This window comes from Phoca vitulina, unplaced genomic scaffold (genome assembly GCF_004348235.1).
Source record: "Phoca vitulina isolate PV1807 unplaced genomic scaffold, GSC_HSeal_1.0 scaffold8, whole genome shotgun sequence".
Taxonomy (NCBI): Eukaryota; Metazoa; Chordata; class Mammalia; order Carnivora; family Phocidae; genus Phoca; species Phoca vitulina.
In genome coordinates this window covers 10,229,989-10,253,295 of record NW_022589711.1, presented here as the reverse complement: position 1 = coordinate 10,253,295, position 23,307 = coordinate 10,229,989, and the positions used below count along the sequence as shown (strand labels likewise).

Sequence of the window (23,307 nt, the reverse complement as noted above, 5' to 3'; positions counted from 1 at the left end):
GTGGGTGGATGGAGTTGGCAGGATGTTGGAAGGAGAGGGGATAATGTGAGGCTGGAGTGGGGGATGAGTGGGATGCAGATCATATGGGACCTTGTGGATTTGAGGACTGTGTGAGAGGCAGTCATTTAAAGCTTGATAATTAATAAGGATTTATGCTATGAACTTGGCTAATGTGTGTGCTTCCAATCAAAGACATTTCATAGGGCAGGGAAAAATGGCAAGAAAACAAAAATAATCAAAAAGAAAGGAGAGGAGCCTGGGTGGCTCAGTTGCTTAAGCAGCTGACTCTTGATTTGGGATCAGGTCATAATCTCAGGGTCCTGGGATGGAGCCCTGTGTTGGGCTCCGTGCTCAGTAGGGAGTCTGCTTAAGTATTCTCTCTCTCCCTCTGCTCCTCCCACCCCAGCTCTCTCTCTCTCAAATAAATAAATAAGCCCTTAAAAAAAAATAAAAGGAAACTATATAAAAACTCTCAGGCTAATTTTTGCAATCATAATATAGCTTTTAAATATCACCCCAATACATCCTATTCTCCTTATTCCGTTCTTTTTTTCTCGAGTGTACTTATCACTGTCTAACGTAACAATATGTTTTTAATAGATTTTATTTTTAAAAGTTTTACCTTCACAGCAAAATTGAATGGAAAATACAGAGAGTTTCTATGTTACCCCCCCTCCCCCATATACACAGCCTGTCCCGCTGTTAATATCCTCACACCAGAAGGTACATTGGTTACAACTGATTAACCTGATTGACACATTGTTGTTAACCTATGTGGACAATTTATATTAGGGTGATATTTTATTCTTTATTTATCTCCTGACTTCCCCCACTAGAATATAAGATCCATGAGGTCAAAGAGTATATCTGGTTCACTGCCTTATCTGCAGGGCCTGGAAGAACACTTCTCAAATAATTGATACTCAAAAATTATTTAGGAATTAATTACTTAATTCAAACAGGACCTTTGTTACCAGGAAAGATCACTTAAGGCAATCTGGCAAATGTGGTCTTTTTCAAAACACTGACATGTCAATTTTTGAGGCTAGTTGAGTCTAATGTTGCAGCAGTCCCTACTGCACCCCGTGTTTATTCAGTAATTTTTTACTGATAATGAAGGATAGTTGGAAGAAAGGCAGGCAGGGACAAGGGGCCCCCATTCTAAGTAAAAAGAGCCCATCCTGTTATTCTAGGCTTTGCTCAATGGCCCAGGTGTAAGTCTTCCTACTGGGAGGACGTACAACTTGTATGTGATAGAAAGGAAGGGAATGGCCTTGGGCGTCCTAACCCAGGCCCACGGGCCAGCCCAACAGCCAGTGGGATATTTAAATGCGGCTTGATCTAGGGGCCTGTGGCTGGCCAGCATGCCTTAGGGCAGTGGTGGCCTCCGCCCTCTTGATCCCCGAGGCTTGGAAACACCACCTTGGGTGGAACCCTCCACCCTTTCCCACGTGAACGACTATCTGATAGGTAGATGAGCACGTGGACAAAATCCTGATTGGGTGACAGGCGTGTGGAGGGTTAATCAGATCAAAACAGACCACACCAAAGAGCCCATAAAACCCTCTGGATTTAAACACCAAATCAGCAACCCTCTCGGGTCTCTTCTCTGTTTGGGAGCTTTGTACCATTGCTGAATAAACTTTGCCTTACTCTCAATAAACTTTGCTTTGCTGCCCACCACTCTTCATCTGGTCAACCTCTTCATTCTTCGAAGCGGTGTGACCAAGAACCATGGGCACTAAAGGAAAAGAAATCCTGTAACACAGCATGCCTGCAGCGAGCCAGTCATGCTTTTAGAGGCATATCTTGAGGGACACAGCAGTGGTAAAAAAGTAAAGATGCACCCTTGAGTTGTGTGTTAGTATTCTAGTAGACTAGCTTTCACTCTAGAAGTTGGAACTTGTGTCAACTCTCTCAGTCTCAGTATTTTGGTTTTTGATAGCAAGCAATGAATTGTTCAACAGGAAGCCCTAGAATATTTGCTGGTGATATAAACTCATTTGTGCATCGGTATGCTTATTTTTAAGATTCATTTTTTTTATACTTCCTAAAGATGTTGCAATTGCACATCTTAGATTTTCTGGAACACGCCTGGCAGTAATATCTGCCTCCGTGTGTTCTTAAATATGTCAGTACTTGTTAGAACCTGCATGCTAATTTTTTTTCTTCTGAAATTAGGTCACTACACAAATAGTCACAATCTCAATGTCTGAGAATGTCGCGCTCCTTCATTATCACCAACAAACTTTAGTCAGACAATGACTCTAAGGCAGGAGAAAAACTGGTAGCCTATTGTCCTCAAGGAATTTATTTAGATTCCAAATGCTTTTCACACAGAGGGGGGATTTCCTAGGCATCTGGAAAATCTACCTCTGTTATTTGGCATACTTTTCCTGTAATACTTTTACAAGCTGTAACTGCTCCGGGTGAAAAAATTTCTTAATCACTGTTACGTGTTTTCTACTAGAAGGCCTATAATATTCATTGCCACTGTTAATAAAATAATCAAGAGAAATAATTCAAAAAGTTGAAATTAGCAACCTACTTACAAAGACGACAAGGAATTTATTCCTATTTATTAAAAGAAAAATACAGATCTCTTTTTAAATGGCTTGCTTTTAAAAATATGTTTCAAACTGACATGCTTATACAACTATTTTAGTCTTAATTATTTTTCAGAGTAAAAACAAAACTGAATAGGTGAAGCAGATAGTAAACTAGAGAGCTTTTGGGAGGGAAACTTGTAGGACTCTCTAAAAGGTGAAATAAACTTTATAATATCAAGATCAAATTGTTGACTTAATGGTAAATCCTAGGGTATTTAATTCCTCATTAAATTTGGATTTACATTTTTATGGTCTTGGAGGTCATGATTTATTTATGCTGAAGTGTTCGTTTTCCTAAATTGCAGTTCTATTCTTTCAAGCATAACAATTTGAAAATGCACTTCTTAGCCCTACACTAAATGATGCCAACTGTTTTATCAGTGCTGATTTATTTTTATTATTACTATAGTTAGTTATTCCATCAAGTCTAGAAAGATTCTTTGAACCATACAAGTCTGGTTCTTATTGTGATGCTTGCACTTCAGACGTATTTGTATATTCATGGCACATTGCAGGAGTTATAAACCTGAAGAACTTTGGAGCATAAAGGGCTCATTCAATGCAATGTCATTATTTTACAAATGCAGAATCAAAGGACTAGAAACTGAAGATCATTTCCAAGGGGCATGTAGCTAGTAAGAGCGAGAAGTAGGAGTATAACCTAAGGCTCGAACTCTGAGGCCAGTGCCCTGACTACACAAGGTTGTATTTCCAATGACTGTCGCCATACTTCCGATACTTATTTCTCTGGTCTACAGCAGGGGTCACAAGTTTTTTCTTTTAAATGCCAGATAGTAAATGTTTTAAGCTTGTGGACCATACAGTCTTTGTCACAAACCTTCATTTCTGTAGTTGCAGCTTGAAAGCAGCCATAGACAAGGCACTCACACAAAAATGAGTAGGGCTGTGTTCTAATAAAACTTTATAAAAAATAAAATTCAAGGGACGCCTGGGTGGCTCACTCGGTTAAGTGTCCATCTTCAACTCAGGTCATGATGCCAGGGTCCTGGGATGGAGTCCTGCATCAGGCTCCCTGCTTCTCCCTCTGCCTGCCACTCCCACTGCTTGTGCTCTGTCTGACAAACAAACAAACAAATAAATAAATAATCTTTACAATAGCAAGAGCTGGTTCTATTAAAAAAAAGTAAAAGAATAAAATTCGAATTTCATATAGTGTTCATGTATTACAAAATAGTATTCTTCTTTTGAGTTATCTCAACCACTTGACAATTCAAAAACTATTATGAATTCATGGACTGTACGATAATAAGCTGTGGGCCAGATTCGGCCCTTGGACCTTAGTTTGCCAACCCCTGGTGTAGAACAAAGGTAGGGATGTTTTAATCTGTAGACAAACAGGATATCTCCTGAGAAAATTTTAAATTTCCATTTAAATTTAGATCATCCTTTTAAATTGCTAATTTTACTAATGCACATGTTAATATGTTAGTACCTATAAATTTAATTTATAAACAAAAATATGCACATTTATTGAAAGTTTGCTCAATTATTTTTAACAAATAAGGAGTTGCAATAAAAAAACATTTAAAATCCACTGGTCCAAAACAAATGAGCAAAGAGGAAAAAAAGAGAGAGAGAGAGAGAGGCAAATCAAGAAACAGACTCTTAACTATAGAGAACAAACTGATGGTTACCAGAGGGTAGGGGGGTGGAGGGATGGGGATTAAGGAGGGCACCTGTGATGAGCATTGGGTGATGTAGGGAAGTGTTGAACCACTGTATTGTACACCTGAAACTAATATTACACTGCATGTCAACTAACTGGAATTTAAATTAAAAAACGTTTAAAAATAAATAAATAAAATCCACTGGTCCAGATAACAGTAATCTGAAACTACCAAGGGAAATTTAATAAGAATATGCATATATAATCTTGCATGAGTACAGGATGGGAATTCTCTGATATATAAAATAGAGTTAATTCTACTACTTCCACAAAGTTGTATCAATTAAAGTGTTAGAGATCAAGCGCCAATATAGTGCTTGGGACTTACTAGATACTAAATAATAATTAGTACTATTATATTTCATGTGACAATAGCTCATGAGTAAAAAGTAGATACTCAGCCAGACATAATAAAAAGGACTGAATTAATCTTAAAGAAAATACTGAAAAATAATACCACATGTACTCCACACTTCTATAATGCTTTACAATTTTCAAAGCTCTATCAATTGTATTTATTTTAAATTTGGTCTTCTAACTTCTACTGGTTAAGGGAGATGATAAACCACAATTCCACTTTTGGCTTGTTCCACCACTCATAATGAGAGGAATATTGAGAACCTGAGCACAAACAGGAGAGTGAGTTTTCTGTTACTTAATAACTTGAGAAAGGGTTAAGGGACCTGAGGATGTTTGACCTAGAAAAGTAAAGCTTTAGTGTAGAGGGGATGATGCTAAAAATTTTTCAAGATTTCCACGTGAAAGAGAGCATATAGACAGATTTTTTTATTACCCTGAAGAGAGAACTGGAACCAAAAGGAAACAGCTTTAGACAAAATGCAAAGGATTTGTAATGTTGGAATAGTATAACTATGGAATTGTCAATCCTTGATAGAATGAGTTTTTCCTAGAACCTGTAAACAACCTGTTAAAGAGGAGATTCTCATGAAAGAAGTAAAGTTGTACTGGGTTTCTTTAATGGCCCTTTCTATCCCTAAAAAAAAAAAAAAAAAATACTACTACTACTACTAACCCTGCATATTTTTAAGATCATGGGTTATAAAACTCTTATTTAGACACTGAATTTATGTACATATAATGTTATTATGATTTTCAAATGTTTTACTTTAAAATTCTGGCTCAATGTAACTCCTCGGTTTTACTCTGACTCAAAAACCCTGCCAGTATCTTTGAGCAAATCATGGTAAACAGATTTAAAATGTCTTTCACTTTAAACTTAAATTGTTCCTGCATTTAAGATTGACAAGTAGGCAAAATAAGATTGTTTTCCTATGAATTATCTTACTAGAGCTGCCAAATGCCCTTTTAAAGTATCATTTTTCAAAAGATGATGATATAAATTGGGGCATATCACAGAAGGAGCCTATGCATATTCATACAGGTGATGCTACTTTCATGAGACGTTTGCACTTGAAGTAAAGCCTTGTGCCAGGTCTAACTCCTTTGATCTCAAATCATTTATAATGTAGCTTTCACTTTATAAAAGGGAGATTGTGCTAATTAATCCACCAGTTTTTGATGCAAAATAAGACAACACATTTAACCAACATACCATATTTTATATGTTTTGCACAATTTGGATTAACTGTGTTCTGTAAATGCTCTTAATTGTGCAAATGATCTAACAGAACAATAAACCTTGGCTTTCTCATTAGGTCTACATTTATTTAGATGGATTTATTATATGGAAAATTTACATCATTCTAGCCTACCAATGCAAATGAAAATATGAGCAGATCCATGATACTCAGTTTCATGCTGGGTTGTGTTATTTTCATTGGTGTGTTCCTGGCAGGAATTGAAAAGAAGCAGATTTTGTCTGTTGGTTTTTGGCTGTCATATGAATCATTCCCAAAGAATGAGCCCTTAGCTAAGGATTGGTGAGGACTAGAGAAAGGATCGTGGGGACTCTGCTTTCTTCTTTACCTTTTCACTGTGAAATTTATTGCTTTCCACACAAAAAAATTAGCAAATGGTGATTTATTTCCACAGGATAGAGGACATTACGTATTTTCCTGTTCTCCAGCCATGTTTTTAAAATTTATTTTGAGAAATCCATCTTTAGTTATAAAATATTGATTAATGGCAATGGTTACATGTTTGTATGATTTGAGGATGATGACAAAGCTGAGGAACTCAGGAGATCTCTCTGAGTTTAAAATGAAATCAGACAGTGCAAGTACATCAGCTATTTCGTAATGAATGCTTGGTATGTTTTCTCCAATAGGTATGCCATATTAAAGGTATTTTTTTAACAGAAAGAAATTTATATTTAAGTGTATATTTTTCTGAGAAAATATTTGATTGCTGAAATTAATTTTCATGTTTATATATTTTATATTTATATATATTTTACATTTAACAATGACCATGTTGGTCACTTCTATTTTATTTGAGCCTATTTATAGTATTTCTCTTAGAATGAAATAAGTGACAATTTTTCAAAGAAAGCAAATGTAAGTATTTCTGAAGGAAGGGCTGCAAAGTAGCCCTCAAATACTTTTCATGGTGACAAGATTGTCTTTCTTAAAAATTCCTACTTGCTGCATTTCTTTGTCTATCCTTTATATGTAATGTAAATAATGTTTCTAGCTTCTTTTTTTTTAAAGATTATTTATTTATTTATATGGGTGGGGAGGGCCAGCGGAAGAGAGAAAGAATCTGCAGCCGACTCTGAGCTGAGCATGGAGCCCCTGCGGGTCTGGATCCCATGACCCTGAGATCATGACCTGAGCAGAAATCAAGAGTCGGATGCTCAGCCAACTGAGCCACCCAGACTCCCCTGTTTCTAGCTTCTTAATGCTAATCATGTATTAAGTATTGTACATAAATGAACTTGTTTGAGCAACATAATGACTCTCTTTACTGAGGAAGAATAGGAGGCTCAGAGAGGTAAATGACTTGCTAATAATCACACAGATAGTAAATGGCAGAGCTGGGACTTGAAGCAAAGAATTTCGACCCCAAACTCAACACTCTTCACCCTTAAACCATACTACTCACATATTGGAATCATTTTGTTGGATTTGTCCTTAGGAGGCATAATCTCGTATGATTTCCTTGTATCACAAAATCATGCAATAATCCAAAAAGGATAAATAAAATTTACTTTTAGTTTTAAAGAACTTCAAATAAATAATCTTTGTTCTCCATGAAGAAAAATGACCCGCAGTCCTCTATAGGGGGAGCACTCAACGTACCTGACACTTCAGAATGAGTTTCCTCTTTGGGTTCCTCTCACAGTTATTTCTTAAATTATTTTTTCTCAAACTTTCAAACATGTGAGATGCCTTCACATTCCCTTTCATTATGGCAATAGTAATAATAATTTTTTAGACAAGAAAATACTGTTTGAAAGTGAGAGGGTATTGTTTTACCTTATTAGAAATGGTTTTATATATTATCATGATTCATTAATGTGGTTCATTGTAATTTTTCCAAAGTACTATGTGACGCTCATCTTTTTTTGAAGGGTGGAAGATGAAATAAAATAATGTGTGGGGATGCTGCCTGAGATTATTTGAGGCATTCTATTGGACTTACCGAACCTGGCTATTCAAGCAGCATTCTAAGAATTCAAATATAGGGGGCCCATAGGCTGAGGGAAACATTAAAATATTGTAATGCCCAGCTTTGTACATTCAATTACAAATTACCTTTGAACAAATCAAAGTAATAATTATTAAGTGTGTAGAATTTCTGGAATCTACACAGACGTTCTCATTTGATTCACAAAAGTGATCTGAGGAGTAATCAGGAACAGTGGTGTCAACAGTTCTCTGTCCACTTTTTACTCTGTCCACTGCTACCACACGTACCCACACCACCATCAACTCTAAAGTCCCTGATATTTTCCTGCCTGATCTCCCTACTTTCCTGCCTGATCTCCCCACTCCCTCCTTACTCTTGTCTCCCTGAGAGCCATTTTCTACATGGAAGCCAAGCGTCATCTTTTCAAAATCAGAATACCTAACTCATTGCTTCAGACCCTCTGGAATTTCCCATTGAACAAAAATGGAAATTTACAGATTTTAACTTGGGCTACAAGGCGCTGCATACAACATGATCCTGACTTCCATTCTGGTTTTACCTGGGACTGTTCTCTGTTCTCTCTTGTATTCACTACACCCTGGCTCTGTGGCCACCTCTCTTTCCAACAGGCAGAACTTACCTTGGGGCTTCTGCATTTGTTCCCCAGCAGGGGAATTCCTCCCCTGGAACTCTCATCATTCAGGTTTCGAATTTAGTGTCACCACTGAGGGAGGCTCCTTTGCCCTCCAGCATCTAAAATAGCTATTCTTGAGGAATGCCTGGGTGGCTCAGTCGGTTAGGCGTCTGCCTTCAGCTCAGGTCATGATACCAGGTCCTGAGATCAAGCCCCGCATCGGGCTCCCTGCTCAGTGGGGAGCCTGCTTCCCCCTCTCCCTCTGCCCCTCTCCTTGCTTGTGTATGCACGTACACTCTCAAATAAATAAGTAAAATCTTTTTAAAAATAAAATAAAATAAAAGAGCTATTCTTCCCCCCCCACCCTTGCCCACTCACACATTCTAGGATTTTTAGATCTTAGAGTGTTAATCACTTTCTGCAGACATTTTCTTTATATATTGAGGATTTGGGTGGTGGTGGTAGGGGGTGGTCATTCCAATCTATAAGAGTTTTCTATCTATCTCTATTAGACTAGGAATGTTCTCTCTGATTTGTTGTTGACTTTTCAGTGCCCAGCAGAGAGTGGCTGCTAAATAACTATTCAGTGAACTGAACTGTTGAATCGTTCCCATTTCAAAAAGTCTCCACATTAATTTCTGTGAAGTTGCAGGACAGGCATTACCAGAGTGGGGAAATGTCAAAATTGTTCTTTTACCTAAAGCTTGATCGCCAGTGTGAGGCCAGCCTAAGTAGAGGACAAGGCTGGTTGTAGTCAGTTTTTTCCATTTAGATACCCTTTGTGGGTTTTTTTTTATTGGTTTGATTATTTAGGTAGCATCTGTTCCAATTTCGTAGTTAAAAAATAATAATTTATTTTCTAGTGCTGGACTTTTCACACTTGTGCAGTTTTTGTAGGAACTTGCATTCTCAGAAGAATTATGGTGGTTGGGCAAATGCTTGAGGATTTACCAAAGCAATAAACAGATTAACACTACTGTGGGGGCGCACATCTGTACTACTCGGTTAAGAAAAATGCATAATTTGGAACTTGAACTACCTCTCCCTGTAACCCTGGCTGGCTGTTGCAGTTACATCTGGGCTTTCTTAATGGAAGAAGAGCTTGAATTTCCTACAAGTTTATCCTAAAAACAGTTATTAAGAAGGGATTTCTATTTCTATATCAAAATATATGGCAGTTTATAAACTCACACAAATGATGGTCAGTTCTATATTGATTGACAGTAGGATAATCTTAACCTTATATATCATAAGGTGCCACTCTTTACAAATGGTATTTAACAGTCTCATTTGTGCTTTGACTTTAGAATTGATGATATAATTAGTAAATACATGCATGGACAGATGCATGCATAGATAGCTTTCTGTGGAAATGAATGCTTAATAAACTAATGATATGTTTAATTCATCATTTTAATTGGAAATTAGTACGGAAATACCACCTCAAAAAATGACAAGCTAGACCAACTTTAAAATCACTAGAATTTAAAGCATGCAGACATATAGGTAGGACATTAGAAATCTGACAGACACAGACGTCTAAAATTATAATTGAAGGACACCCTAAAGCAGAGTAACCAAATTTTTTCCTCCTCATCTCATTTACCCCAGTTTGGGTACATTTAAAATAAAAAGAAATTGATGCCAATTGAAAAGCATACATAAGTACTTTTGCTTGTTTTGTTTTTGCTTTGGGAATTGTTATAAATCAAGAATTATCTTAAATAGTATATTTTTAATATCCTTTCTCCCATTTCTTTATTCGTGAGAGATTGCTTGAGTACCTATATGTCAACGCCCATCTGCAGAGATGTGATTAAAAAGACACACAGCGCTGGGGAAAATCTGACAGGCAAATGGACCAATATAGGGCTAAGTGGTCATTATTACTATCCCGCTGTCAGTGAATAGGGAATACATTTTGAGCTGTATTTTCTAGTGATGGGAATGGCTTTTTTGATGATCCCATTTATAATCTCGGACCTAATTTTCTTTACCAGCAAATGTGGGCATTTGTCAGCAACGGTGTTTTGGTATACGGCCTTTTTTCTAGTCTATGTGATACCTTCTTATCCGACAATTCCCAAGATTCATTTCCAGCATCCTGTCATTCTTGACATATTCCTGGATCTCCCAGAGTGGGTTCATTGTCTCTCACGTTTACTTCCATAGAGCTCAGCATATTCATGGAATTTTAATGTGCCACTTCGTACTTGTTAGTTTACAATTTGGGTTTATGTTTATTCCCCATCTAATTCTCAAAAAGAGATTTCTGGCCTTCTTTAATCTGAGGGATTTTTCATGGAGAGGACAGTGTCCATGTTATTTGCTTTTCCCCAGCCCCTCATTAAATACTTTGTATTCATGTGACCTATGTAGAACCGCCAGAGTACCTGGGTTAAGTTAGATTGATAGCATATTTTGTTCAAGTAAACCACAGCCCCAACAGCAATTAATCCAAATTTATGCACATTATCTAAATCCATGGTTCTCAGATTGTTGTTCCTGGACCAGCAACATTAGTAGCATCTTGGAACTTTTTAATAATGCAAATACTTGGACCCCAAACCCATCATACTGAATCTGAAACTCTGGAGGTTGGATTCAAAAATCAGATGATTCTGATGTCTCCTGAAGTTTGAAACCACCAACCTAAGCTAATCAGAATGACTAACAATATACCAGACTATGCCCACCTGTGGGTTTGCATTTACTTATTCACATGACACTTGCCTATTAAGGAGAGCATCCCCAAATACCCAGCCCTTCTTTCTCTGCTTTGATCCGCATAACAAACAGGAAGCAGTACTACTTGAGGAAACAAAATTACAGTTTTAGCTGAAATAGAATTTTCCTTGTCTCCAAACTTGCTTACCATGGGGTTCATACCATTCTAGGCTCTAATAACAGTGTTTTGCTTTCAAAGGAGGAAACCTCAGACCTCATTCTCTTGTAGTTCTTGCTGAATTGCAGTCTGCAACTTTGAATAAAGGAGTGAAGAGAAAAGGAACCCATGCGTCTTGAGTACCCACTGCATGACAGAAGTGTATACAAATTATGGTGTCCAGTTGCACATATAAACAAAATAATCTCTAAGTAAAAGACTGGTGCTATCACACACAAAAATAGAAATTCAGTTGGAGCACAAAAGATAGTATGTATAAGATACTTGGAACACTGTCTGGTACAGAGTAAGTGTTCAGTATTTATTAGCTATTTTTACTACCGATCATTTCCTATTTAGAAGAGAATCTAAACTCATAGGAAAAACTGTGGATAAAATCCAAAATAAATACCCGTCTAGCAAAATATATTAGCAATATTTAACAATTTTTAGTCACTTCTGAACTGAAAAGGAGAAAAAAGGAAAAAATAAAATAAAAGAAAGGTTGTATCTATTCTGTTCTCACTGCAGTTAACATTACAAATTGACCTGTAACAGAAGGATGAAAATGGGCATTACTTATTTTGCATTTGCAAGTGGCAAAGTGAAAGCTTCTAAACATTCCTGTTTTGGAGGCTAGAATTTAACACGTAGTCACATATTTGAATGGAGAGCAATCCTTAAGTGTAGCTTAATAGACATCTTTTTCTACCTTAATTCTTGTAATAGTTTTTACATAGAGAATTTCAGTTCTCAGCTTCGAAATCCCAAATATCTATGTGGTAGCAGATATAAGCAACTTAAATAATGGAGCTTAAATTTTATAAGGATAATCATATGCACAATTTTGCACGGAGCTGACAGCCTTCAAAATCCTATTGCATATTGTCTATAGAACACAAGTCCTGTGAGGGGCAGTACTTTATTTTGTGATATCCGTCATGTCTCCAATACCTAGAAAACTGTCTGACACATAATAGTCTTCAAAAGTATTTCATAATTAATTCATTCAATGAAAGAATTTGTGTGAACCCCTGTTATTGTTATGACACAGTAAATATTTAAAGTTATTTTTTTTTTAATTTTTAAGGATGCATTGTTTATACTTTGTAGTCCAGGGTATTGTAATATTTAAAACACCTAAAATTTTAAGAAAACTGTACCACATATCTACTTTTATATTTTTGGAAGCATGCTATTAGGATCTCGAACAAGATTAAAAATACCACCCTTTTTTTTTTAGAAAATGAAACAGTACATTACCTCTCCTTCCCCCCGCCCCATTACATATATTTCCTTTTATGTCTTAAATTTAAAACTTTCCTCAACTTAGGGTACTGGGGTCATGAAAAGAATACAGATATGTAACCAAGAAAAAAATGGTAAAATCTCAGTTTGCTACTATAAGCAGGAGTCTTTGTAAGCCTGTGTCCTCATCTGTAAAGTAGGAATGATAAAAACAATCTTGCTCTGTTATTTTAAAAATTAAATAGAAGCAAGTGTGGAAGCATCAATATTAAATGTAGTTTTATTTATATAATATAATAACATAATATAATTTAATACAATGTATATAAAAATAATATATTAAACAGGAGGTTCTACTTTGGTTAAGCCTAATATTAGAAGCTTAAGCCATTGTTTCTGTCTTACCTCACAGAGGATGTAAAGAAACTTTAAATGAATCTGAGATAAGAAAAGTACTTTTACTATTAAGTGAAGGGAGTCAAAGGCACAAATTTATAAATAAATATTTACAAGTAAATATTTATTTAATTTGTAAAATAAATATTTACTTATTTATAAAGAATTACTTATTTATAAAATAAATTCACTTTTTTATAAAATATATTTACTCATTTATAATATATATTTATATTATATATAACATATATTATAATACAATATATATAATATAAATATATTTACTATATAATGTAAGTATATTTACTATAAAATAAATTTACTTATTTGTAAACTAAACAAGTCAAAGGGTGTAATGTACAGCATGGTGACTATAGTTAATAATTATTGTATATTTGAAAGTTGCTAAAAGAGGAGATCTTAAAAGGTCTCATCACAAAAAAAAGCTGTCACTATGTATGGTGAGAGATGGTAACTAGACGAAAAGTAATAAAAATTTTAAATAAATGTAAGTTATATTCAGTATATATTAATATATTCCTAAGAACATTACATGTGTCTCTCCATGAAATTGAGTTAGAAAATATATTAAGAGTCTACCTCGGTTACATATATTATCAGCTCTTGACTTTGAACAAGTCATTTAACATCTCTGAGACTCAGTTTGTCATATACACAAAGAATAATAATAGCTACCTGATGGAGTTGCTGGAAGGATTAAAACTACTGTCTGGAGGGCACTTAGCAAACCTAAGTATTCAATCAGTGAGAATTCTTATTAACCCTTTATTTAGCTACTTACAGACAAAAATTTATGGTAGGCATTTGGTTTTCTTTTGACTGTACTCTGAATTTCATGTCTGCCATAATTACAATAACAGAAAAAGGAAACCTCAGATCTTAATATTAGAACTTTAGCATTTTAAGGCATTGAGTTGTTTTTAATATTTTCACATGAAGAAGCAGCTCCATTTCTCCATCTATTTCCATACCCACTCTTAGGCACAGTTTTCCTTTATTTCTAAATAAAAATAAACATTAGGGGAATATTTCTTTTGCCCTTAAGCCCTTTAACTTTTAATTCATTAATTATATCCAAGTATTTCTCAGCAGTATCACAAGAAGCTTAAGAGATGAACTGACTTAATAAATGTCAACCCTCCTCTTAAGCCCAGATATTCTGCTAAGCCAGTATTTTCAGTTGACTAATTAAGATTTTCAGATGTATCCCAAAGCTGTTTTCAGCACAACTCTTTCCTTTTTTTTCCATTAAGAGGATACATTGGTCAATATTGTTGGGCAGAGGAGAAGGAAACCATGTATTAGTTCCAACCCGTGCTGTGCCATGTGGTACCACACACTCCATGAGTCTGTTGATCCATTTCAGAAGTGCAGTGCATGTAAAATGCATGTTGGTTTTCAGAGACCTAAAATACTCTGTTAACAACTTTATATTGATTTTATGTTGAAATGATAATATTTTGTGTATTTGTATATCATTTAAAATTAAATTTACTTTTTTTTTTTTTTTTGCTCTTTAAAATGTGGCTGCTAGAAAAATTTAAAATATATATGTGCTTCACATTTGTGGTTCCCTGGCTTAGAATTTTACAAACAAAGAAAATCAGTCAAAAAGATACCCTTAAATTAGGAAGGAGCCTATGACTACATGTATAATGACTCTAAATAAAACAATAAGACACATTACTAGCAGGGTAGAAAAAAATACATACATATACATATATATTCATATATGTGAATGAGAATCCTATTGCAAAACTCATCGCGTCAGAAGCTGACTACTTATTATGGGATTTGTAATTCATTTACATGTGTCACTTCATTAGAAGTTAACTGAATAAGACATTAGAACGGTGTTCCTTGGAAATGGCAGAAATCCCACTCAAACCTAGTTAAATGAGGACAAGAAACACATGTCCAGTCCACCATTGACCACAGACACAAATAAGTGGAAAGACCAGGGTGTATTTTTTATACAGTTTGATCAAGGAGGTAAAATCTTGTCCTTAGGGCCTGCACATTGTCTCACTTTGGGGGATATAAATGGCAACTTTGATCTTATTGAACGATTTTTCTTTCCCTCGTATTATGTATGTCTGCGTATATGTATGTATCTTAATCTGAAATTAAATAAAGAGGATCACACCCAAAAGATTATATAATACTTAAGGGTGGCTATTCTGTGTGATTCTTCTTTCTTTCTTTTTTTAAAAATCCCAGTTAGCACAGTTACAAAAAGCATGTGAAATAATGAGTAATGAATGGATGGATATACTTTGACAAATACGTCTCTCCCATTACCAAGGATGGATTTTCCATGTTCCTCATGAAAGCTGACTTTCTCACCAGATCCCATTTCCTCTCCGGGAATACTCTGACAATTCTCCCCACTCTGTCGCCTGCATCATCAAAATTTTCTTCTCAAACATCTTAATATGAAAACAGGCTTCCCACACACTGTTTTTCCCCTACCTTAAACAAACAAGAAAACCTTGTTTTGTTCCCACATCTCTCTCTAGCCACCGTCATTTTCAGCCAAACTCCTTGAGAGAGTGGTGTACAATTGTTTCCAGATTCTGTATTTTCATTCTTTCTGGAACCCGTATTCCAACCAGACTTTTCACCCTACCACTCTAACATATTTGGTCCCATCAGGAACACCAATAATCTCACTATTGCTGAATCAGATCTCATCTTAGATTTAATGTAAAGCTTTTCTCAGTCATCATCTTACTTGAAATAGTTGATGACTGTTCCTTTTAAACACTTTCTTCACTTGCCTTCTGGTTTTCCTCCACCTTCTTTCACAACTTTTCCTGTCTTTGTTAACTCCTCTTGCCCCCCAGCCTTTAAAATTTTGAGTCCTTCAGGCTCATTCCATGGTTCTCTTCTTACTCTGTCATCACTCTTTTGAAAATCTAATCCAGACTCAGGATTGTAAATACAATCGCTGTATTTGCCAAAAGTGTATCTCCAGCCTGAACCTCTCCTCAGACCTCCAGATTTCTGTGTCTAACTATCCATTTGATGTCCGCACTTGGAGGCTGATAGATATTTAAGGTCTAATATATTCCAAATTGAGTTTCTTTTAACCTCTCTCAGAACTTGAAATGCCATTCTCTCTGTCACCGAGGCAAAAAGTGAGAGCCAGCCTTGATTACCCTCTTCCTCTTCTCTCCCTTCCCTCCCTTTCTCTCATGCTACATATCCTATCTGTCAGCAGATTCTGTCTGCTCAACCTTCAAAACGTATCCAGATTTGGATCATTCTCACCTTCAGTGGTGCTGCTATTCTGATTAGGGTCACCATAATCTCTTACCTGGTTTATCCCATCCACTACCAAACTGGTCTCCTGCTTCCATCCTTGCTTTTAATATATTTTTCAATATAGCCTGGCATATCGTTTTCAAATGTTGTCACTTCATGTCATTATTCTGTTCAAAACCACCATAGCCTTCCTTCACTCCCAAACAATAAAATCCTTATGGTGACCCATAAGGTCCTCTATGATCTGTCCCTTATTACCTCTCTGTTCTCATCTTTATTCAGAGACACCTTCTCAGGGAGGACATCCTTAGCCATCCTCTCTAAAATTGTATTTGCCAACTCTGTTATTTCCTATTCTTCTGCCTGGTTGAATTTTACTTTTCTCCTTAACATTCATCACTATCGAATTTATAATACATTTTCTTGTTTATCTCGTGTATGACTGTTGCCTCCACTAAAGTGTAAGCTCTGTGAGGTCAGGGATTTTTTTCTGTGTTTTCTGCTCTATTATAGCACCTAGAAGAGTGTGTGACATAGAAGAGCGTATGGCTGCACTCTTCTGTGTCACAGTTAGTGACTCATGCTGCACTTTTATTGGTATTTTTTTTTTTAGAATAAATGAGCAGAATCTTCAGAAGCCCGTATCAGTTTTTTTTCTCACTGGAAGCCCATCATCCAAATTCAAAATAAAATAGAAAATGTAAGTCTGAGGAGAAACACACACACACACACACACACACACACACACACACAGACACACACAAAATCCAAGCATAGGTAATATGGCCTCAACTCTAAGTTTTTATGGGAGAGTATGAGAGTATGAGACCTGGTAGGATCAGGAAGTTTAGCTTTCTAAAACCTGAGGTTTGGGCTATATCTTGTTCTAATTTTAGGTAGAAGCAAAAGGAATTAAGATCTTTACAAATAATGCCTGTGAATTTAAGCTGCCAAATTTAACACAGCTCTATAGCCTTACATCTTCTTTCATGTATCTTTATTTCTTGTCTTCAAGTTTCTAGTTTTCTGAAGTAATTTTAAATAGCCACTATATGACTCAAAAATGCATATTGCAGATAATGTACTGCAGAAGCATTTTTTTTTTTTCTTTCTTATTTATCTAGTTTTTGCTAACTGGTTAGTAACCTAGCAACATGTGAAATAAATTTTCTCAGGGGCCTATTTCCCACCTATGTATGAATTGTGTTGTCAGAATTTAGTTAAATGGGGCTAAAAGAGAGGATTGTTTCATCTGCATAATGACCATAGGATTCTTTCTATCTCTCTGCACATAACTTATAATCTTGGAAAGGGTAGCCATATGCAATCATTCTGTTTATGGGGAGATCAGACATTAAGAAGTACTAGAATCTGGCAGTCTTTTTTATTTGAACTACATATAAAGGGATTTATAAAGTTTTGGAAGAAAGCTCCCAAAAGCACTAAAAGAAAGAATACAATTTTCTTGGCTTCATACAGTAAATCCCTTTTCTGCAGACAATCCATTGGCCTTAGTCGCGAGAAAGGTTGCACACTAAAAGTAGGGACAAAATTTTGTGAAATAGAATGGTGCTTTTAAATCTGGGCCCTTGTCAAACTGTCTAGTGAAAAGGCATAAACAGTATGTAGAGTCTATCTTCTGCCAGTGTTTTTTAATCTCTTAGGAATATTATTAACACTTTAATTATATGATATTTTTCAACTACTGCATTTGGAATACACAAACCTTTTTTGTGATCCATTTTATTTTGAAAATTAAAAAGTATTCTTGGGGATATAAGTGACAACTTTGGTCTTATTGAGTGGCTTTCCTTTTATCTCTACCATGTATGCATGTATGTAATGTTAAATCTGCTGAAATTAAGTAAAGATGATCACACTCAAATTATTGTAATACTTAAGGGTGGGTGTTCTATGTGATTCTTCTTTCGTTTTCTTTTTTTAGATCCCAGTTAGCACAGTTAAAAATGGATGTTGAATGAATGAATGAATTCATGGATGCACTTTTACAAATATGTATGTGGTGAAGCTGAGGATAGGTTGATCTATCAATGTTTCAACATGAATCTAAATTACTCCTATTCCAAGTTCAGAAAGGCCTGAACATGCACAAAGGATGATTGATGGTTTGCTCTGAATGTCATTGTTGTAGGTCTATTTACATGAAGTAGGTTGGTCTGAGTATACTATCTTAGCTTTGAAGAAGAGTTACAATATTGAGTATAATATCATTGATTTATATATTTATTCAACAAATAATATTTGAACAATTGTTATTGGTCAGTAGCTGCTCTGGGCACTGGGGTTGACCTCAAGGAACTCATATCCCATTGGGAATATATACAACAAACTAATAAATAAAATATATAATTCCTGGTGGGGATTGTTTCATTGAACTAAATAAAGCAGAGAAATGAAATTTGAAATGGGTCTACATCTAAATATAAAGGTCAGGGAAAACCTCATTCTGGAAATCACAATTGATTTGAGAGGAGAATATTGGGAAGATTAGTCTATTAGTCCAAATGGGCAATGATGATTGTTCAAACCTTGGTTGTGTGGATGGAAATAGTAAGCAGTGGTTGAATTTCGCAAATATTTTGGAAATAGAGTTTATAGGACATAGGATAATATTTTCTAAATTAAGCTTGGTGGGTCTGGGATTATGGGGAAAGATGTTGGTAAAGGTCAGGGGGGACAAAATTATGTTTGAAATTTAATTTTTCTTTGTGAAAATGAGTGGGGATTTCATAAGTGGATCTGAAGTTAAGGGGGTGAGTTTGGATGGATATAGGGATTTGGAGACATTCATGGATGTTTTTTAAATATGCATGATCAGGTGAAGATATCTATTGAGATAGTTTATATAAAGGACTGGATCTGAATCAACTCTGGAGTCCTGAAGTGTAGGAATATTTAAATATCAGGTAGGGGAGGAAGAGTAAGGAGTATGTGAAATTCAGGCAGTCTGATTAGCAGTAATCATCAAAATGAGTAGCATAAAATATCTAAGTCTTAGTCTGGTGTTGATGCTCAGCAGTGGTACTTCAATACGCCGTTAAGGGGGTTGGTGAAGGGTTGGGGTGGGGGCACTGGGGAGTTGGGGAATGGAAATAAGTTATGTACTTGCCCTAAATAACTTGGTGTACTAAGAAGCTTTTCAAGGCTAAGTCTCAGGCTCTGAGAAATGAGACTGGAAACCATATACCCAGCTTGGGTTGCAAGCTGGGAACTACACCTCAAAAATAAGGCAGAAAAGTTAGAGCTCTGGTCACTACTTTTCCTCATTGTGAGGTTACTGGAGTTCAGTGAATAAGCCAACCTTACTGTATGTATTCTTTGAGTTTGGATAAATACCTGCTTGGCTACAATTCTTCAGATTCCCTCTTGAATGATATTGCCAGCCTTTAATGTTTCATCTGATTCTACACAGACCAAGTATTTATGGAGCCAACCTGTGTCAAATACCTTTCTAAGTTCAGAGGATACAACCATGAGCAAAGTCAGTAACTCTTTGCTTCCATGGGCCTTATCACACTCCATTAAAGGAATAAAGAGGATAATTGGAGATAGTATTAGCTGTGGTCAAGAGAAAAATGTAGAGAAAAATGTGAGATTAATGGCTGGGGAGATGCTATTTTGGGCAAGGAGGTCAGAGAAAGTCTTTCTGATGAAGTGAGATGTAAACTGAGATTGGTGATAAGAGGTGACAGAGAAGGGCACCCTGTAAATATTCAGGGTTCTAGCTCTCCATGCAGAGAGAACAGCTAGGGCAACAGCTCTTGGGTTGACATGAACTTGGTATGTGTTAGAAATCAAAAGAAGGCTGATAAAAGCTTAATGAGCAAGGAGGTGGTGGGTATAAAATGAGGCCAACGATGTAGTTACACTTTGTTTAACAAGTGAATCCCAATATAGGTGAGAAAAAGTCATTTTTCTCTCCTTGGAATTCTAAGATCCAAGCTAAACAAATCTTGCATAGGGCCAGCTCATTATGGTAGAAGGAGATTCAAATCCTATCTCTGAAATTTCATAACTGGGTGTTTGAGCAATTTACTTAATCATAAATTCTATTTTATTAGCTCATTTTAAAATTGGAATTATGCTATGTATACCATAGAGTTAAATAGTGATATATATACCTTATAGAGTTGCTATTGGGATTAAGTTAAATACGTAAAAATACTTAAACTGAATCTAGCATAGATCAAGTCCACAATATGTGTTACTGTTATTATTACTGAAGACCAGTAAATCTGAAATCCTTCAGCTATTACTCACAACTAAATGAGAAATCACATTAACAATAGATAAAGATGTCAATGCCCAGTATTAATTCAGTCATTATCAAAATGTTGCCCAGATACAAAGCAGAGTAAATGAGGATGTCCTGATAGCTGTGAGCCATTAGCCATGAAACAAGCTTGGTGTATCAAATAAAAAAAAAAAAAAAAATCAATGCAGACATTTTCATCTGGTGGCTTCTGGAAACAAATTAAAAATGCCAAAGAGAAAAAAACCCAATAGATGTCACCACACACTGGTCAAGAGTATAAATTCTTCTTCTTTTTTTTTTTTTTTATACCAGTAAAATTGATAACACATGCTGGTTATATTTGAAAATGGATTTCAGAATATGGATGACCATGATTATTTCATAGTCTTACTTGTAATACAAACTTAACAGAATACATGGCATGAATAAATCAATCTCCGAAAAACTTAAAACTTAAACTAGTTATATAGAATTACATTGATTGGGAAAGCAAGACAGGCTTATAGTGTTTCCAGTAGTAGCCACATGAGCAACAGAAGTTTCTTTTCCCAGCTTCAGCATACTGCCAGTGATAAGTGAGGTGCATTATTTGGCTGATCCTATGGAACTATGGAATATCAAAAGGCCCAGCATCCCGGGAGAGGAAGGTGTGGGGACATACTCTCTTGCAGCATGATGAATAAGGTTCTTCCATACCAGCAGCTGCCAAACAGATGAGCAGCTTTAACAGAGTCGGGGTACACAATGCAAGCCGGGCCCAGAACTAATCATATCTAATTAAGACAGACATGTTATGGTCCAGTAGTGTTGACAGGGTCGGGATTCCTGTAGCTTTAAATGAGGCATGTTGTAATTAGGATCTAATTGAAAATCTGGAAGTGATACAAAACCTTTACCCTTCAGGGGCTAAGAGGAGGTCTGTTTGGGTCCTGGTGTGCACCTTATTAGATTGTGAATGCTCAATTAGACAGTTATGTACAAAAATTAAGCAAGTAGGACAACAGTTAAATGTGGTTCAAAGGAGCACAATTTAAATTCACGTCTGTTTAGATATGATTCAGAGTTGTACCTGAATTTCATATTTACAATTTGTCTCCATTTCATATATACTAATATTTTATGTATAATCTAGTATATATAAAGTATATATACTTTATTTTATATATACTATTATGTTGTGTCTATTATACATGGCCAAAATAAAATGTTTGAGTAATTTCCTAGGTACAATAGGTTTCATTAAATGCTCCTGATTTATTTGGAGAGAGATGCTCATCCAAAATATCTTCCAATAACTATGTAAAAGATACTCATATTTCACAATCTCATATAACACTTTACAATTATCTTTGTCCAATACAGACTGCCACAACTTCACTATTAGGCCTTTTCCTTACCCGAATTGCTTAATTAAAATTATATTTAATATGTTTAGAGGGTGGCTTATATTTTAAGTTCATTATAGTCACTTCTCCTCTGAGTTACCCCCTTTTGCTTGCTGCCACACATGCAGATAAACACTGAAAAACCTAAGTGGATCTGGTTGTCCCCTTTCACAAACTTTCAGGTAGTCCTTTAGACCACTCTGGTTATCACTTAATACTTTATTAGGGTTGTTTTGTTTTGTGTTCCTTTGTTTGTTTTTAAGTGTTGAATCTCCGACTTAGAGTTGGGACAATGCCCCCACCCCCACCCCGCCCCGTGGATGTTTTCGCTGCATATCCATCAAGAAATATCTCCTAAAGATATCTCTTCAGATTTAAAAGTTGTTCTCTAAATGCAGCACTAACAGCTAACCTTGAATATTTTCCAATTCCTCTCTATGTTAGGGTTGGCAGTGGATCTGGCAGCAGTAAAAGTTCAAGATCACATCGACTACCTATGAAATGTCATTTTGTTGATTTGCCATCTTATCAGTTTGCAGTTTAATCTCATGGAGGATCAACCCCAAATGCAAAATAACAGTTTCAGGGACAAATACAGCGCTTGCCTTCTCCCTGTGTTCAGAGCTCCATTCAAATCTCATTTCATCAGAGGACACCTCTCAAACCAGAGTATATAAAATATCACTTCAGTCCCTTGCCTGATCCTACTTTCTTCCTTTTCATAAAACTTTCACCAGATGACAAGTATGTTAATAGTTTATGATTCTAGTGTCTGTTTCTCTCCATGAACAAAGGGACTTCATTTTCCTCACTGCCATTTCCATACTAACTCACACAGCGCTGGGCACAGAATAGGCAAATTGGTACATTTATTGAATGAATGAATGAATGAATGATGAATGAATGATGAATAAAAGGAATACAAAGTCAGTGCGTGCCTTTGGTGGTCCATCCTGAAAATTAAATTTGAGCTTGCAGATGGAGAATTTTACATTTTCAACACAAATAAATGTGCAAGTTTCCCATGCCTAAATGATTTCATTTTTCTTAAATGTTTTATTTATTTATTCATGAGAGTCAGAGAGAGAGAGAGAGAGAAGCAGAGGCAGAGGGAGAAGCCGGCTCCTCGCCTAGCAGGGAGCCCGATGTGGGACTCGATCCCAGGACCCCAGGATCATGACCCGAGCCGAAGCAGACGCTTAACCATCTGAGCCACCCAGGCGCGCAATGATTTCATTTTTGTCCCAGTTGTAGTTTCTAACCTAAGTTCTTTCAAGTGTGGAGTGATTTGATGTGTTGGCTTTTATTTATCCTTTGAATTTTAATTTTTCCTGTAACTCTACTCTTT

At 35.9% G+C, this 23,307-nt stretch overlaps 1 protein-coding gene and 1 pseudogene across 6 annotated transcripts in view; one reads left to right on the top strand and one right to left on the bottom strand.

Annotated features, from left to right (window-relative positions):
* Positions 1–8,147, bottom strand: part of LOC116633606 — a 40,418-nt pseudogene extending 32,271 nt beyond the window's left edge.
* The window catches only part of ROBO1 (roundabout guidance receptor 1), a 1,119,036-nt gene that overhangs the window by 433,735 nt on the left and 661,994 nt on the right, over positions 1–23,307 (top strand). The window lies entirely within an intron of this gene.